The sequence below is a fragment of the Rhamphochromis longiceps genome, linkage group LG18 (assembly GCF_057381845.1).
Source record: "Rhamphochromis longiceps isolate RC_006_pf linkage group LG18, R_longiceps_female_GT1.1, whole genome shotgun sequence".
NCBI lineage: Eukaryota > Metazoa > Chordata > Actinopteri > Cichliformes > Cichlidae > Rhamphochromis > Rhamphochromis longiceps.
The window spans coordinates 27,762,761-27,775,023 of record NC_140574.1 but is presented as its reverse complement, the minus strand read 5'-3'; the positions used below and the strand labels follow the sequence as shown (position 1 = coordinate 27,775,023).

The following is a 12,263-nucleotide window of genomic DNA, read 5'->3' as shown; positions in this document are numbered from 1 at the left end:
AGTAGTCAGCCTTCCCTAGGAGCACTTCAATCAGATCATCCAGACGCCTATTCTTGTAGCCAGATAAAAACTGGTATTTCAGGCGGTGGAAAAATCTGAAAAACAGTTATTTGAAATGATTAGTAACTGTAATTGAAGGAATTTAAAGTTTTAATCAAGACTGTATTATTTTTTAAAAAATTGGAATACCTATTGCGCACGTCTTTTATAAAGGAATGCTCTGTGCCGGTTTAGCTGATTTAGGCAAATCCACCTACTCTGTTTTTTGTTGTGATAACATAAAAAACGCTGCTAGAATTTAAAGGATTTGCCTAAAACCTGTTCTGGCAATGACATGACGAACCTACTCAGTTTAGCCTCTTGGATTAAAGCATAATATCTTTTTTTCAGCAATACAATTGAATGAGGTCAAAATAATAAATCATACCTTTCAATCACATTGTTTGTTTCAGAACGAGCGTGACTGAAGCGACGGCCGTAGTCACACCACATGTGGCCAATGCCTTCCCAGTGCTTCTGAAAATACTGGCACACCAAAGGGTATTGCTTAAATGTCTGGCAGAACTCTGCTGATGTGGCTTTAAAGTCGTCCTCCTAAGAGAATTGGATGCAACAGAATATATTTCAATCCATTTAACAGACCTATTGAAATCTTTATTATTATGTATTGAAGCCCTTTTCCTTTTATTGAATAACATTAAGAATTTTAAGTTATTAATAATATGTCGTGTTTTTGTATTAAGAAGCAATTATTTCTTCCCTTACAATGGCTAAGAAGGAACACTAAACCTATAAGCATATTTGGTTTCAGCATCTGTCTGTGAAAGAATCCCACTCACAAGTTCTACTGCACAGTGGGTGACACAATGATGTTCTGCACAGCTTAAGTACTTGTTTTGATAAGCAAGATAAGAAGCCAGTTTTAGAAATTGTTTCAAAAATCTATTTTGTATCTCTCTGTAACTTTTTTTAGCAACTGAAAGTTATTATGCTCTTAGTGTAATCAAGAAATCAAAATGTGAAATAGATAAATTACACTTACAGATGTGCAAGCTTTCAGCTTACAAAAGAAAGAAATGATTTAATTTCTCTTTTGGGTGTTAGAAAGCCCATGGACCCCGGACTCTGATTTTGAAAGCCATCGATTAACAGCCTGTGAATGTAAGAGAAAAAAAGTTAATCTGGAGAGAGAGACAGAGGAGCAGCTGTACAAAAAGCATAAAAGAAAGCTGACGTCCAAAAATAACTTTGTCACTCACTGGACAAGAGGACCTGTGCATTACAGAAATCAACCAGGCAAACATATTTTTAAATGTCAAAAAGAGCTTTGGGAAGCAGCCACCAGAAGATGAGTGCACTGTGGTCTTAAATGGATGGACATAGTCACTCAACATTTTATCCCTTTATATTCATTAACCTGAGTAGGTGAATATCACAATGAGGCAAATCATAACAACAGGACCCTGTTGTAAAAATGTGTTTCAGGTGCATCTTAGACAACGTGAAAAGAAAACAATGTGGTTTACCTGCAAGACATGGTACCAGCATAGAAGGATAGCTGACTCTGGAAAAACCTTCTGCAAAGCATTTATTTCCACAAAGTCTTTGTCAACCATAAATGCTCTACAGAAAAAAAGAAAACACTAAATGAGATTAAACAGTATGAAAATGTTTTTGCTATCTCAAAGCACCACTTCAATGCCAAATTAAACATTTCAACTCACAAGTAGATGTATAAAATACTGCATACAGCCTATAGGAATAACTTTAACAACTGGAAAGGAAAGTTTTTTGCAGCCCATGCTGCAGCTATAGCATTAGATTCTGGCATGTTATAACTTTTTTGAAAAGGAATTATTTCAAAATTAATAGCTGTCAATGTATTATTTACCTCGGGGAAGTTGGGAAATGCTCACAAACTATTCCAAGAACAGTTTCCAGGGTTTTCTGACTTTCGTTGCTGACAATAGCATAGGCCACAGGGACTCCATGCCCATGATCATCTCTTACAACAAGTGTGAATAAGGGAAATGAATACTGGTTAACGCAGTGCGTGGTGTCAACAAATACTAACTGTTTTGCATAGTTCTCCATGTTTGATTTCATTACAGGTGTCTGCAAAACAATCATTAGTTCTTGGTCAGATGTGTATGGTTGATAGAAGAGAACATGTTCTTGATGTTTTCCATTAAGTAAGGTATGTACACTTTGACTGTCTCCACAGTTAAAGTGCTTCTTCCTCATCATGCAGGTTCTAACACTGTCAATGTCACGTGGTGTGACAAAATGCTCTCTGTTGTGAAGATCTCTGTGTCCATGTTCTTTGGCCCATTTATGACATTCGGTTAGTATGATGGCTGGCTTAGTTCCAAGGGAAAGCAGTTCCTCAATCTTCCTCCTCAAATCACTGGAAATATTGTTGAAATGTGCATCTTTTGGGTCCGAAGGATCATGCCCATCATGCTTATCATATGTATGCTGCACGATGACTGTGTGGTCTTTCCAACATTTGAGTACTTTAAATGAAACATAGGCCTTACAGCCCACTGCTCTGTAGCTGTTTCGACTTTTTTCCCCAGCTCTGATGCAGTTGAATTTGTAATAGTCTCTTTTCCTGTCTTTACCTGAGGCAACATTTAAACATTTATAATGTCCATGAAGGGTTAATGAGTTCAATTTTTCTAACACAACACTGAATGGGTCCTCCTGGCATTGTGACACATGCACACAAAGTTGTGTGTCTTTTCCAGTTCTTTTTTTTTCGTCATTCAGAACACTTCTTCTAATTATATCGTCCATTTCTGGTGGAAAAATAACGAAGGTTTAATTAGTCAATATTCATTAATTCATTTTAACTTGTTTTGGGGGTTTTTGCAATACAATGTAAATATTAAATATAATATTAAAAAAATATATATATAAAATAATATAAAACAAACAGGGGCTAAAAGAAGCTAAACTTTCATATGGTATGTCTCTGGCAACTTTAACATGATGTCCCAGGGACAACATCTACACGATGTCCCAGGGCAACTTCTACATGATGTCCCAGGGACAACATTTACGCGATGTCCCAGGGACAACATTTACGCGATGTCCCAGGGACAACATTTACGCGATGTCCCAGGGACAACATCTACGCGATGTCCCTGGGACAAATTTGTAAATTTCTGGATTACTGTTAATCTCCATAGAATCAAGAACTCATGTCCAGTTTCACAGCTATGGACCAGTTAATTATGTTTCCAGGTGATAGTTTGATTCATAGATTCAGCACACAACCATAAGTCTAGGCCTTTTAGTCCAGATTCTCTTCACTTATGTTTGTAAAATGATCAGGGAAGCTACTGCAATTTTGCCTGACCCAACCCCCGGGCCACGAAACACCCAAAAAGTTGGGGAACGCTGGTCTAGAGAACACTGGTTAGCTAATGCTGTCGTCAAGTAGCCTATCGCTAGCAAACAAACAGCAAGCCAAGTGAGGAACATATGTATAATGCTTACCGTTTATTAAAGGAAAGTATCCTAAATTGACTTCAAATTCGGCGGACAGGCGAATTGACTTCAAATTCGGCGGACAGGCGGCGGTTTTTCGCTTCTTCACTTGTATTTCGAAATACTCGAAGGCGGGTATTTCGAAGTCGCAAAGGAATGACGTCACAAGAAGGTGATTGGTCACTTGCAATGTTGAACCTGGAACAACATTAATTATGATGATGTGGGAACAATGCTGACACGAGGAAATCAGATCGTCCGTGAGCTGGAGGCCACCCCCTGATGAAGCCAACAGAACCACATCATCTGCAAAAAGCAGAGATGAGACTGTGAGGCTACCAATGTAGAAGCCTTCCACCACCTGGCTATGCCTGGAAATACTGTCCAAAAAAGATTATAAACAGAATCAGTGACAAAGGCCGGTCTTTGTCACGGGCAGAGTCCAACACTCACCAGGCACACAGTCCAACTTATTGGTTTTCATTTTGGTGGATAAAGGGAGGTTGCCCAACCAGTGTGTTTTGTGGACTGGAGAAGGCATTTGACTGTGTCCCTCGGGGTGTCCTGTGGAGGGTGTTTCAGGTGGATGGAGTCTCCGACCCATTGCTCTGAGCCATTCTGTCCATGTACAACCATTGCAAGAGTTTTGTCTGCATTGCCGGGAATAAGTAGGACTCGATTGTAAAAATGCACTAAAAAAAGCTCCAGTGTGTACCACCGCCTCTTTAAATGGCTTCCAAAATTTAAAAAACCTTCTAGAATAAAACCAATTAAACCAATAACTGTCGAGTTAACAATTTGCAATACTCCCTTTACCGCCTGCTTTATCCCAGGTCAGCCTTAGACAAGCGTGAAGCAAAAAGTACGCCCAAATGAGCAACTGCTTTGCAGGTCGCCAGTTTTATTTCCCCATTAGAACAACTAAAAGCGTCATTAATGCTAAGATGACTCAGCTATGAGCAAAGCAAATGTCTTGCACTCCTGAGGAACATCTGGGGAACTTTTATTTATGATTTTTCCACCCATATTCATTCTAATAAACAAGGCTACTGCAGTCCAGTAACAGTCCAACCTTAATCTGCTCTTTAATTGCAGTTCCCTGCTCCTTTTATACATTTTTCTTTCATTAGAACAATTCCTTAAAGAAATGATACTTAGACGTGTACAGTAAACAGAATCCATTTTGCAAATAGTTTACTATAACTCAGTTTGCTTATAATGCTTGCACAATCCGATTTAATTAATTAATCCAACTCTCAGTATGAGGTCCAAATAGATGTCTTGATGCATGTCAATCATCCAGGTAAGTAAATCCCCAAAAGTTGATTCTGTTTATCTGGACGTAACGTTTTCAGTGGGAGAAATGTTTCATCACCCATCCAAGTGACTTCTTCAGTCTCAGCTGACTGCAGGTTTCCCTAATCTTATAAATGCTGGTGCAAGTGGTGCAAGCCATCACTTGGAGTGCCTTAATCATTGATATGGTACAGTCATTAAAAGAATAATGCACCAGCTTAATAACACAAAAGGCCTAAAAAGTTTGAAAAGGGATAAATGAATTGTGAGGATTAAAGAAAGACGCTTTCACAACACCTGACCAGAAACACTCTTGAGGAGATAGCTGTGTCGTTATCAAGCATGGCTGCCAGTGGAACCAGGTCAGTACTGCTTATTGATAATGCGACTGTTGATAGAAGCAGCAGGATGAATTCTGTAGTATACAGGGCTGTACTCTCTGCTGAGATTTAGCCAAATGCTGATCTGAGAGTGCTTCACAGTGCAAATGGATAATGACCCAAAGCATACAACAAAAGCAGCCCAAGATGTTCTTTGCTTTGAGTTTCTCAAAGCAAAGAAGCTCATTGAAAGAATTTTTAAAACAATCCTCATATCTAAAGTCATCTTTCATTGTCCATTTGCTTTTAAGCCTTTCAAAATTGGACACTATGTCTAAAAATGTCTGAAATTCCTGAAAAGTTATTGCAATAATTCTGTCAAACCACCTGAATTAAATCTGAAAGTTTGCGGCTTCAATCATTTCTTTGATGTGACTGAAGTGCAGATTTTGTTTGATTTAAAATCCACTGAGCTGGTGCGCAGAGGCAAAATAACAAATAACGTGTGCGTTAAAATACTTAAGTTGCTCAGCAAAGCAAAACACAATAAGACAAAGGTATAAGCCAATTTATAGTAAATACAATAAAGTAAAACTGAACATATATTTAAATAAACATCAACAAAGCAAAACAGAGTTTAAAACTGTTAGCTGACAACATTAAGTGGTTTATTATATGTGTAAAATATAATGGACAGAGCAGTGAAATAAAGTGACTTACAGTCTGTTGTTGTGAGAGTATAAAGTTGAAATAAAATTGCAAACAGCTAAACCTCTGCTAGACAGGAGTGTTGTAATTCAAAGAGTTATTGCCTGAGGTGTGAAAGCTGTCCTGTCCTTGTAGCAGTGGAGATCAATAAGTCTGTTAGAGAAAGTGCCTTCCCCGCATCACCAGTGTTTTTATTTATTAATAAAGGTGTTCTTCATCAGGGACAAACTTCTTCATGCACCAGAGTTTTCTTCTGTGATTAAAAAAAAAGGAAATATGAACCTAATATTGTGAGGCCCCAATTATAAAATCCAAATGCAAAGATTCAAAACTTAAATAAGGAACAATCAGGGCACAACTAACCACAGAACTAGTTATCAGTCAGCTGTCCAGTTACTTTTGCTGCAGTATTTTTTCGCTAAGCTCTTTCAATTGCTTCTTGATTGCTTCATTTGAAATCTATTGCATTGTTGTTCAGTCTGGTATCTGCTGGGATGAACGATGAGGCCGCCTACAGGGAGGAGGTGGATCGTCTGGCTGAGTGGTGCGACAGAAACAACCTGCTGCTTAACACCGAGAAGACCAAGGAGCTCATCGTGGACTACAGGAGGAATGCTGACCCACATCCACCCATCCACATTAAGGGGACGGCTGTGGAGCGTGTGAGCAGCTTCAAGTTCCTGGGAGTCCACATCTCCGAGGATCTCACCTGGACGACCAACTGCTCCAAGCTGGTCAAGAAGGCTCACCAGCGCCTCTTCTTCTTGAGGACTCTGAGGAAGAACCACCTGTCCTCAGACATCCTGGTGAACTTCTATCGCTGCACCATCGAGAGCATCCTGACCAACTGTATAACAGTCTGGTACGGGAACTGCTCTGCCTCGGACCGGAAGGCGTTGCAGAGGGTCGTGAAAACTGCCCAGCGCATCGCCGGAGCACCACTTCCTGCCATAAAAGACATCTACAGGAAGCGGTGTCTGAAAAGGGCTGGGAAAATCATCAAAGACCCCAGTCACCCATCACATGGACTCTTCACCCTCCTGCCCTCTGGGAGGCGCCACAGGAGCCTCCGGACTAAGACCACCAGGTACCGGAACAGCTTCTTCCCCACAGCTGTCAGACTCATGAACTCTGCCTCCTGACATCTGACCCACGTTAAACTCATGGACTGAACATACACACACCCACAATGGACAACTGTACCCTCAAACACACAATAATAACATGGACTGAACCACCACTCACAACCACTAGCACTTTATATAGCCTCTGTAGAAACTATCTACACCCTCACTTATCTTAACTGCACTACTGTATAGCTCTGTGTAAATAATCATTCTGTACATTCGATAATCTTTAATCCTACAACTGTTTACAACTTGCATAGTTCCCATTTCTGTATAGCTGTATATCTCAGATTCCTGTAAAGTTATTTATTTCATATTCTGTATAGTTTTTCATATTTATATCCTGTTCATATCCTGTACATAGCTTGTACTCACTACAGCCTGTACATACTTATAGTTATAGAATATTCACAGCATACTTCATACCGTGTACATTATAACATACCATAATAGACCCATTTCTGTAATATACTCACATATCTATATTATTGCTAATATATATTGTAATATATCTATATCACTAAAGCACTTCTGGATGGATGCAAACTGCATTTCGTTGCCCTGTACCTGTGCATGTGCAATGACAATAAAGTTGAATTCTATTCTATTCTATTTTGTCATTCTACACAGTCTCCCATCTTAAAATGTCCAGCTTTATAGGAAATCTTTATAATTTCCATTTGAATTGTACAAAGATTTGCACCCTTAATTATGCGGATGCGGTTGCATTGAGTCTACTCAAAGTACTTGTTTGGTCTACAGTGATGTGAAATGGAAATAAATACATATATTTTTAAGTGAGCTTTAGTATTTGAGACGACTGATCCCCCACTGATCATTTAAATACATTTTTTATACATAGATATCATAATAAAGTAATATATATAATTTAGAACTTATATTTGTAATTATATAATAATTATATGTGAAAAGTCAAAGTTCAGTGAGACTAGTATCATACACTAACATTAACAAGCTTTTTAGCTCGTCCATCCATCCATCCATCCATCCATCCATCCATCCATCCATCCATCTTCATCCGCTTTGTCCGGGGCCGGGTCGCGGGGGCAGCAGCCTAAGCAAAGAGGCCCAGACCTCCCTCTCCCCAGCCACCTCCTCCAGCTTATCCGGGGGAATACCAAGGCGTTCCCAGGCCAGCCGAGAGATATAATCTCTCCAGCGTGTCCTGGGTCTGCCCCGGGGCCTCCTCCCGGTGGGACATGCCTGGAACACCTCACCCAGGAGGCGCCCAGGGGGCATCCTTGTCAGATGCCCGAACCACCTCAGCTGGCTCCTTTCGATGTGGAGCAGCAGCTGCTCTACTCTGAGCCCCTCCCGGATGGCCGAACTTCTCACCCTATCTCTAAGGGAGAGGCCAGCCACCCTTCGGAGGAAGCTCATTTCTGCCGCTTGTATCTGCGATCTCGTTCTTTCGGTCACTACCCACAGCTCGTGGCCATAGGTGAGGGTAGGGACGTAGATCGACCGGTAAATTGAGAGCTTCGCTTTTACACTCAGCTCCCTCTTCACCACGACGGGCCGGTGCAGCGTCCGCGTTACTGCAGCTGCAGCCCCAATCCGTCTGTCGATCTCCGGCTCCCTTCTCCCATCACTCGTGAACAAGACCCCGAGATACTTGAACTCCTCCACTTGGGGCAGGAACTCATCCCCGACCCGGAGTAGGCACTCCACCCTTTTCCGGCTGAGAACCATGGCCTCAGATTTGGAGGTGCTGATCCTCATTCCCGCTGCTTCACACTCGGCTGCGAACCGTTCCAGTGCGAGCTGGAGGCCCTCACCCGATGAAGCCAACAGAACCACATCATCTGCAAAAATCAGAGATGAGATTCTGAGGCCACCAAAGCGAAAGCCCTCCGCCACTTGGCTGCGCCTAGAAATCCTGTCCATAAAAATTATGAACAGAACCGGAGACAAAGGGCAGCCCTCACTGAAAAAAATAATCAGTGGGATAAACATAAAAAAATTATTGTAAGCGGTTGCACGAAATTAAGTTATGTTTGGTTAACCTTAGTTTTTTATGTTATACCTGCACACATTTTTCTGGTAACACGAACATGACTTTTTTATGTTGTTGTTATGTTTTTCATTCCGGTCAAATATTTATAGAAACCACTTGTTTATCAGACATGAACTTTTTGTGTTAATTGTATTGGACTACTATGTGTTATATTGACAAGATTATTTTATGGTAAGCTTATTTTATTTTATAACAAATTTCTAATATATAATATATAATCTAATATATAATTGAGTGTTCAATAAATAAAACTAAATTAAGGCTGATCTTACTGTATGTACTGTACACTTTCTCTCAATCAAAGAAATAAGCAAAACATTTTTGAACAATGACCTGTATTTTTGAAAATACTACACAGTTGTAAAAATGGACTTTCAATTCAGGCTTCCAAAATATACATGAGTCATATTTGTACAATGCATCTCTTGAAAAACATTCCACAACATTCCTCAAAGTTATCTGCTGGAACCTGAATTCAACATTGTGACATCGCACTTATGTAAAAAATAGTTTTTTAAATGTAAGAACCATAAGGTAAGGTAATATGGCAACAGGGGTGTAATTATTAAAATGACACAAAGAAGAGACTTAAAATAACATTATAACCCACAGGCACACAACCAAGAGACCTAAACTGATTAGTATTGGCTTGCTTCTATCACTAAACATCACAATCACTAATACTACACGATGCAATCTGTTTGTAGTGGTGCACCTTGGGAAAAAAATTGCAAATTGGTGAAATTGGTGCAAGGCGCCATTTCCATTGAGAAAAATGGACATTCAAAGTTTGAATTTAAAAAAAACAAACAAACCATGGCTTGAAAAGTGAAAACTGCAGTAATAAAGGCCCCAAGTTGAAAAGTGCCAGAAAAATAAGTTTCACTATGTACTGCAACTTTACCAGTGCTGGCTTAAAAGAAAGGATGGTACATATTCGAAGAGGTAAACATGTTGTTCCCACATCATAACTGGAAAACTGTTCAATCGTACAGTCTGGTCCTGAGAACCTGGGCCTTCTTTGAAAGGCTGTTCCTTTTGAGCTCCATAACCAGTTTCTATAATACCTCGAAGGTATACTTTTCCAGTGGGTAGGTGAGGTTCAAAGTGTACATTAGTCCAAACAGCATTGCAGCTGCTAGGGTATAGTTATCCAAATCCTGCCAGACTCTCTGGCCTTCAAGGACTATCCCGATGTCCTCAGGGCTGCCATTGGCATCTCTTGACTTTATGATGTAAATTCCCATGGTTGTTTCCTTATTAGATCGTTGGATAATGGCTTCATCTGTGGCCTAGAAAATGCAGAATTCCAAAATTTAATTAAACAGAACACTGGTCAAAGAACATTATACCAAATCTTATTTTAATCTGTGTCACTATTCCAAAAAATGTTAACATTAACACATTAGGTGAACAAAAATGGATTCATTACAGCATGTGATTTGAGTCCTCAGAATGCTTAAAAAGGTAATGCATGAAGTGAAATCTCCATGCAAAGAAGCAGAATACTGTCAGAGCATAGAGAGGTGTTCAACTATGAACTCCACACATCGTTCTGATGCAGGTAAAAGAAAAAACAAAAACAAAAAACGCACCCATGGTAAATTGTGAAAATCCCAGGTGATTTTCAACATACTCCTGGCATAGAGTGACAAGCAGCATTTTGTTAAAATTATTATTTTCCCTAAAGTGTATACACAAATTATTTTTTTCTTACCTGGGCCGTGGGCTCCAGAATGTTCTGCAGTCTTCTTCCTATTTGTCCTCCTCGCCTTTTGAAGACCTTTATGAGTTTGTCAGATAGCACATCTATCTGCGAGAGTAATCTGGACTGCAGTGGCATGGTGGTAATGCGCTTAAACTCTGCATTTATCTAAAAAGACAAGTTGTCACATAAAAATGCTGTCAAAATCTCAAATCTCACAAGGTTACATCCACACAAAGTTGTTATTTTTTGTCATGTTACTATTTATTAGCTATGGGTCCCATGTTGCTGAGCAGTTCCATAGTTGCCCTTACTTCCATACCACCCAAAGCCTGTTTGCAATCACAGCAGTTGCCTCCTTCTGGCCATTTTGCAGTTCTGCCAAATGACCCAGAAACTACATCTATTATTGTCATATACACATCAAGGTCTTTCATTAATACTTAGTTAAATTAGTTAATTTGACCTTTCCAGAAAATTTACCTTACAGAATGTGAGATAACATATGCAAATCTTCACCCCCCCCCAACAGAGCCCACCCCATGGCAAACTAGCTTATTTAACTGTTTAACTAAAACATTTTAGGTACAACCAGTTAACTAAATGGACACGAGTTTGTTAGTCTGTATTCACTGAGAAAGAACAAGCGAATGTGACTGGGCACACACTGAAAAAAAGCTAATGCACATAATATTGTCCTGCAGCTTAATTATCGTTAGTTAACTTAAGGAATGACTTGTTTTTTCCATTATGTTGCTCAACAGGAATTCATGAGAAAAACTTCCCCATATAATGGATGTTCTCTTCGTTTCCTCTCAAACATGTAGTTTTCAGTTTACCTCGACAAAGTAAAGCTCAGCACCAAACGTAAACGAAGCAACGACAAAAAATGGCGGACCGCCACAGTGAATTTTCCCTCGCAGAACACGCCCTGGGGGGGGGGGTGGAGTTTCAACAGAAAACACAACTATTTTCTGTTATTTTGATATGACTGGTTTTAAAAGACTGAACATCCTTCTAAAACAAGTGAAAGGCGTGAGACTTAATTATGTTTAGACCAAATATAACTGATTCATGTTGGATATATTTACTGTATTTTTACTAATTTAACAACGTCATCATTGCATTAGTCGCTTTATGCTATAGCATTACGCTTACATTAGCTTGAAGCTCAAGGTCGTCATTTTATTTAATTTCTTTTTCTGGGCTTACAAACAGGACACACAACATTTAGATAACCGTTACACTGAATCTTGGGTCTGTGTTGAGTCTTCCAGCTGCTGACTACAGAAGCTAGATTGACCTTTCAGCATGTTTATAGCGGCTGTGGCTATGTGCTGGTAATGTTACCGTGTGTGAGCAGTCACATTGGCAGCAGACATGTTTCAACAAACTAGTCATATCCCGGCCCTACATTAGCTTGTTTAATGGTTAAGACACTGCAGGTACCACCACTTACTACAGACACCGATGCAAGTTTGTAATAGTCTGTTAATTTAGACTGAAAGAATATACAAACAATATTAACTCACATTATATATGTTAATTACTAATTTGCTTATCGCATAATTTCG

General features: G+C 39.6%; 1 long non-coding RNA gene across 1 annotated transcript; it reads right to left on the bottom strand.

Annotated features, from left to right (window-relative positions):
* LOC146648541 (uncharacterized) lies at positions 1 to 3,735 on the bottom strand. Its single transcript, XR_014908574.1, has 6 exons — positions 3,505 to 3,735; positions 1,892 to 2,801; positions 1,527 to 1,623; positions 1,043 to 1,153; positions 428 to 594; positions 1 to 95 (listed from the first exon to the last, which is right to left on the bottom strand). It is a non-coding gene; the product is annotated as an uncharacterized LOC146648541 (long non-coding RNA).
* Between the last annotated feature and the right edge of the window lie 8,528 nt (positions 3,736 to 12,263).